Genomic DNA, 6,412 nt, shown 5'->3' on the forward strand with positions numbered 1-6,412 from the left:
TTCAAAATAATTATTTGAAAAAACGAACAAAATAGAGATAATCATGTTTTGATCATGTGGGTAGAAGCAAAATCATACATTGTATAAATGCATTATACATAGGTTGAAGGGTTTTCCAGAATTTTGAGGTCCACTTTGGGGGTGCGTATTATACATGGGTGCACATTATACACGAGAAATTACGGTAATAACTATTTTCTTAACAATATGGCTATTCTCGCAATTTCTTCAGATTTGTTTTTCTTCATATTGAAATGACTTGCATCTCTGAGTTAACGATAATGACTATCAACATTTTAACTTTCAAATTAATCTGTCAACTCATAATCCTCTTTATAGCGGCATTTCTTGTGTAACCACTTAAGGGCTCCAGACTAACTTGCTTAGAAAATGCTTAGACTACCTAAGCATTTCAGAAAAGCATTATCATGAAACAAAACATGAAGAAATTAATGATGGTTGTTGTTCAGTCATCAGTCGTATTTAAAAAATATATATATATTTCACAAATTCTGCCTGGGTATGTAAACTAATGAGCACAATTGTACCTATATGCAGTCATATGTACCCCTGTCACATTGGAATGAAAGTGTAGGCTACACCTTTTTCATAACCTTTCGGTGGAGTTGTCAACCGATCACCAACTGGTGGTGTGTTGGCTCCGATGGTGGGGGAAGATGCCGGTCCAACCTGGCAGGCCCAAACGTATTATGAGGGTCTGCTGGGAATGTCTGGCAGAATCCCTTATCAGAAGGAGTTTCACCTCACCTCAGGCAGAACTTCACCCACGTCCCGGGTGAGGCGGAGGACATTGAGTCCGAGAGGACCGTGTTCCGCGCCTCCATTGCTGAGGTGGCCAACCGGAGCTGTGGCCGTAAGGCAGGTGACCATGTGGATACGTCACAAAGAAATACACTGATTGGCTGACTGTGACCAAAAGGCTGCATTGGGAGGGATGCAGAAAAAAACTTGGTGCCCAGAGTCCCTCTCAAGGCTATAGCGCGGCCGCTATGCCGGTCTGAGTATCACGTCGCAATCGATTGGCCAAGAGGCGCCTTGTTGTTCGCGCCGGGCTCCGTCCCATCAAATGCTCACCCACGAGCCTGCATCAGCTGTTACTGGACCTCCACTTCACGAAGCCGCATCCTGGGCGGTTGCAGCCGCCACCGGAAAACCACCCAGCAGAAGCACCCTCCGCAGGCCGCCACCATCCCTCTCCCTCAAAGAGATGAGCCGCCAAATTATTTAAGCATATTGTAACGGCAGGACCCTTTAGTGGTATACGACTGAGTGTTTATCTCAAGTCAAAAGTCGTGGGTGAAAGAACATCACATGGAGAGAGAATAACGATTCCAACATATCCCTCTGCCAATACGTTACAGTAGCCCCAAAAATGAAATGAAATTGGTCCACTCCAAACAAATAGATATCAATCCAAAAATAAATCTGACATTACTTCCATCTCTTCAAATGAAATGTCCACATTTCAAATGAAAACATTACAGAGGCTGCTTGGAAAAATAAAGCATCCTACAATATCACTAAGAGGAGGAAACGAAACTCAGGATTCTTATGCCTTTAAGAGTGCTCCTGTGTTCATGACTTCGCTTGAATTTTTGGACTTAAGCAAAAAAATAATCATAAAATAAAATGTCAAAAATTATTTTCAAAGAATCGCTTCTGGTAGGTCGCATCCAATTTCTAATGTTATATATAAAGCATATGACGATCTAGTAAATACCGTTCAATTATTGAACAGACAGTTTTGTTATTGTGAGCATTTAATATGACTGTTTTGGAGGTAGATTACATGAACATGAACATTGCATGGACGGGCATAGAAGTGCACGGTAACATATGATTTGAAGCGGTCTTTTTCACAAGAACTTGTGGGAAATCGGACAGAAACTACTGAAACCGACTGAGAAGGACTCAGCAAGAGACGTTTATCAGTAATCCTGCTTTCGCCTCTTAGCCCCGCCTGTACCGTTGAGCCTTGCTGCAATACGGTCTTCTTACAATAGTACAATGAGCTTTCTCACAATAGCGCAACAATTATCGTACCATGAGATTAACACCGTAATAAAATCGAACCATAAGATAGATATTGTATAAATCCCTGTTAATAAGCACAGCCAAATGTTGTGTATTCCTCTCCATTGCTCTTTGTTGCCTTTTTAAAAAAAAAAATATATATATATATATATAGCTTCAGCTAATTTGAATACAATTAACTAATATACTTAATAAATACCATGAATGTGTGCTAAGTATGTGTGCGAGTGAATGTGCGTGTGTTCAGTAAATGGCCCCTCTTTCACCCCCCCCCATCAATAAAATTGGTGTAGAACCGCCCCTGGAGGACAAGCGATAACAAGAGTGAGCGGATGGATATTTTTCAAAGGCTATTTGGAACCCCAAAAAACACGAACTGTTCTGAACTTGTCTAAAAGCAGTTCGCGACTCCTCAACAATAGGAAAATACGCGTCCCGGCATGCCAGCCGTTGAGATCCACTGCCTCGAATCTCCGACACGACAACGACAAACTCTTCCAACTTCCGATGGAATTTCGCTACTTGTTTTTGTACTGCATCGCCAACCGCACAAATAAATAGAGCAACAAAGGCATCTGGTTTTGGTTTTTTTTTTCGGGGGATACGCGCAAAAAAAAAGCCTTTGGTGGCCGTTCGAGTTGGAAACGCGCATCGTGACCGAGCATGCAAAGCAGACGTCCGGTGAACGGATGGATGGGTTCATAACCATGAGGCGAATGGCTACTTTTTAACCCCCCACCCCCCTTCGAGACACGTCTAACCACACCGCGTATTCCAACAAAGCTCCAGTCCTGGCAAATGGCGTTTGCTCGTGTGACGTCTCCCGACGAGAACTTGAGCCGTTGTCATTGTGGCTGAGGCGATTAGCGGGCTAGCTAGCTACCCTGCTAGCGGCTAACACTCGGTTATTCGAAGCGTCTGGCTTACCGGGCAACATGGAGGGAGAGGCGCGAGCCGGCGTCAATAATAAGTCCACGCGCACGTTTCGCGTGCTGACATGATGGCTTCGCAGCGTCGAAGGCGTTGCTGTCCTCCGCCGAGCGGCTCCGCGCGCACTCCGATGGGGCTGGTTCCGTTAGCTAGGTTACGAGGCTGCTAATGCTAGTCCGCCTGGTGAGCCGCCGACAGAGGCGGGCGCTCTTCAGTCGCCGTCTTGCCGCATCACCGTCGCTCTCATTTTCTCGGGGAACATCGGACGTGCCGCCTTCCGATTCCCAGGCCGCCCGCACAACGCGGATGACGTGCCGGCGCTCTCATCGTACGACTAAAACAAAACCATGCTAATACTCGGGCAGTGATGACACGTCGCGATCCGAGGGGAAGCCGCCGTCTGTCGGGACTGAGCGATCGTCTCGAAGGCTTCCCAGCGACTGCCGCCGCCGCCGCTACTCGATCGAGCAATTCGCTCAGTCTGGCCGGATAAGGAACCGTGTGACAATTTCCATAGGGATCATTTGCGTCAAAAGAAAAATACAACCCAAAACACGATTGCGTTTCCCCTAAGCATACGTTGCTTTGGCATCCCATAATTTCTCTGCATCTGCTTTTAGAACGCCGATCCTTCCATCGTGACAACACTTCTTATACTAAATGTCAGTGTAACGGAAATCCAAAATGAACAGAAGTCATTTAAAAGCTCTTAATAATAACCACGATCTTGGCAAATTGATTGGACTCCATATTGGCTGGATCCCGACTCTCCAACATGAAACTTCCGTTATTACTCCCTCTGCTTATGTTTTAAATTTAAAACAAATAGATCAAACTTGCGGGTGGTGTGGCGCAGACTATAAGAGTACGGCTTTCGACCAGAGGGTTGCCGGTTTGTATCCCTGGCTGAGCGCATGTCGTTGTTGTGTCCTTGGGCAAGACACTTAACCCACATTAACGTGGATGGATGTTTGGTTGTGGTCGGAGGGGCTGCAGGCACAGAATGGCAGCCACCCTAACCAGTCGTACACCCATTCTTAAAAAAATATGATTTTTTTTTTTTTTAAACGCGCCGCTAGTGTGCTGCATGTAGCATTTTTTTGGGTTGCTATTTTTAAATTGGTGTAAATTTGGAAAAGACAAAGTTCCTGAGGTTTTATTGTAGAGTGTGACCGAACCGTAGAGTTCGTGGAGAGAACCTAGCAAGCACGACGACGTCGAGATGATTTAACCCCCCCCCAAAAGAACAAAAAGTTTCACAGCAAATGGGAGGACGAGTTCTTTTTTTTACCACTGAAAATATCCTGCATGAAGCGACTGTGGGAGCAACGCCAAAATGTGGAGAGACATTGGTGCCACACAAGCTTGCATGCTAACTACCCGCTGGGCAGCGCAGGTCCATGAGTTGAAGGCAGCTTTGTGCAAACAGGAGTCTTTTTCACACAACCGGTGAAAAACGCCCAAAAGTAACAGAAGCCTCATTTTAGAGCAAAACTTTTGAGGAAGAAAAAGAAGACATTTTCGTGGAGATTGTCGAAGAAGCAATGATGAAAAGGACAAAAACAGCACTGAGTTGTGCGAGATCCAGGAGCGTGGTCTGCGGGAGCAGGAACGTGCAGGAGGCTGAAGAGCGAGCAGGTAAGTGAGCTTTGCGGGGCGGTTGAGGCGGGCGATGTCGCTGGAGAGACAGGAAGGCACTGGAGGAGGAGGTGAAGGCATGAGGGTTAAGTAGAAGCACGGGTAATTCAAGGACTTTCTTTGACCAGCGATACTCAGACAAGGAGTCGGCTGAACACTCTGGCGCTTGACTGCAGGCTTTGGTGAGTGCTTGATGGAAATGGAACGAAAGGTGCGTAGGCGCAAAAAACGTGGCGTACATTCTTTTGTCACAGCAAAGTTCAGACGCATCAAGAGTGAAATGACCGTGGAACGGTGCGCTGGCTCACACCAACTTCGTGGCCGGGGTACGTACGTTTGGACAGCTGTTGGTCCTTCGGCGACACTTTGAGGTGATGCTGGGAAACTGTTATAATAAATCTGCACATCAGAGACACATGAACAATTTATGCCCTGCAACATTTGATTTCAACAATGGAATAGTGGCAGGTGTAATTAATGAATCACTAATATTTGTGAGAACACCTATTAATTGGTCAAGGCCACACAATGAAGTTATGGGAAAGAGTAGTGGAGGCCAGACTCAGGACAGAAGTGAGTATTTACGAACAACAGTATGGTTTCGTGCCTAGAAAGAATACCACAGATGAGTTATTTGCCTTGAGGATGTTGATGGAAAAATACAGAGAAGGTCAGAAGGAGCTACGTTGTGTCTTTGTAGATCTAGAGAAAGCCTATGACAGAGTACCCAGAGAGGAAGTGTGGTACTGAATAATACAGAACATGTACGAGGGCAGCAGAACAGCGGTGAGGTGTTCTGTAGGTGTGACAGACGAATTGAAGGTGGAGGTGGGACTGCATCAGGGATCAGCCCTGAGCCCCTTCCTGTTTGCAGTGGTGAGGTTAGACTGGAATCCCCGTGGACCATGATGTTTGCAGATGGCATTGTGATCTGCAGTGAAAGCAGGGAGCAGGTGGAGGAACAGTTAGAAAGATGGAGGCATGCACTGGGAAGCAGAGGAATGAAGATTAGCCGAAGTAAGACAGAATATATGTGCATGAATGTGAGGGGTGGAGGGAGAAGAGATAGCAAGGGTGGAGGACTTTAAATACTTGGGGTCAACCGTCCAGAGCAACGGTGAGTGTGGTCAGAAAGTGAAGAAACGGGTCCAAACGGGTGGAGGAAGGTGTCAGGTCTGTTGTGTGACAGACGAATCTCTGCTAGGACGAAGGGCAAAGTTTATAAGGCAGTGGTGAGGCCGGCCATGATGGACGGATTAGAGACAGCGGCACTGAAGAGACGACAGGAAGCAGAGCTGGAGGTGGCGGAAATGAAGATGTTGAGGTTCGCTCTCGGAGTGACCAGGTTGGATCAAATTGGAAATGAGCTCATCAGAGGGACAGCCAAGGTTCGATGTTTTGGAGACAAAGTTAGAGAGAGCAGACTTCGATGGTTTGGGCACGTCCCGAGGAGAAATAGTGAGTATATTGGAAGAAGGATGATGAGGACGGAGCTGCCAGGCAAGAGAGCGAGAGGAAGACCAAAGAGAAGGTTGATGGATGTCGTGAGGGCAGTTGGTGTCGGAGAGGAGGATGCAGCAGATACGCGTTTAGAACACATCGTGGTGTAATAGATGATGGACAGGTCGGCGGAGCATATCAACAGCAGTTCCAAAATGCATTGCTCAATGGAGTGAGACCAGAAGTAAAAGAGTGGATTAAGAAACATGATGTGAACCTGGCCACTCAAGGCTTGGATGAGTTCATGAATCGTGCTAGACAAGTTACAAGTTTTGGTGTGATTCAGGAG

General features: G+C 46.4%; 1 protein-coding gene across 1 annotated transcript in view; it reads right to left on the reverse strand.

Moving 5' to 3' along the window:
- man1a2 (mannosidase, alpha, class 1A, member 2) overlaps positions 1-3,638 on the reverse strand; it is a 103,075-nt gene extending 99,437 nt beyond the window's left edge. Inside the window, exon 1 of the mRNA XM_061692307.1 lies at positions 2,983-3,638. The gene's annotated coding sequence lies outside the window, so the exon portion shown is untranslated. The remainder of the gene's footprint in view (positions 1-2,982) is intronic.
- Positions 3,639-6,412: the final 2,774 nt, after the last annotated feature.

This window comes from Phycodurus eques, chromosome 12, assembly GCF_024500275.1.
Source record: "Phycodurus eques isolate BA_2022a chromosome 12, UOR_Pequ_1.1, whole genome shotgun sequence".
In the NCBI taxonomy this organism is placed as follows: domain Eukaryota; kingdom Metazoa; phylum Chordata; class Actinopteri; order Syngnathiformes; family Syngnathidae; genus Phycodurus; species Phycodurus eques.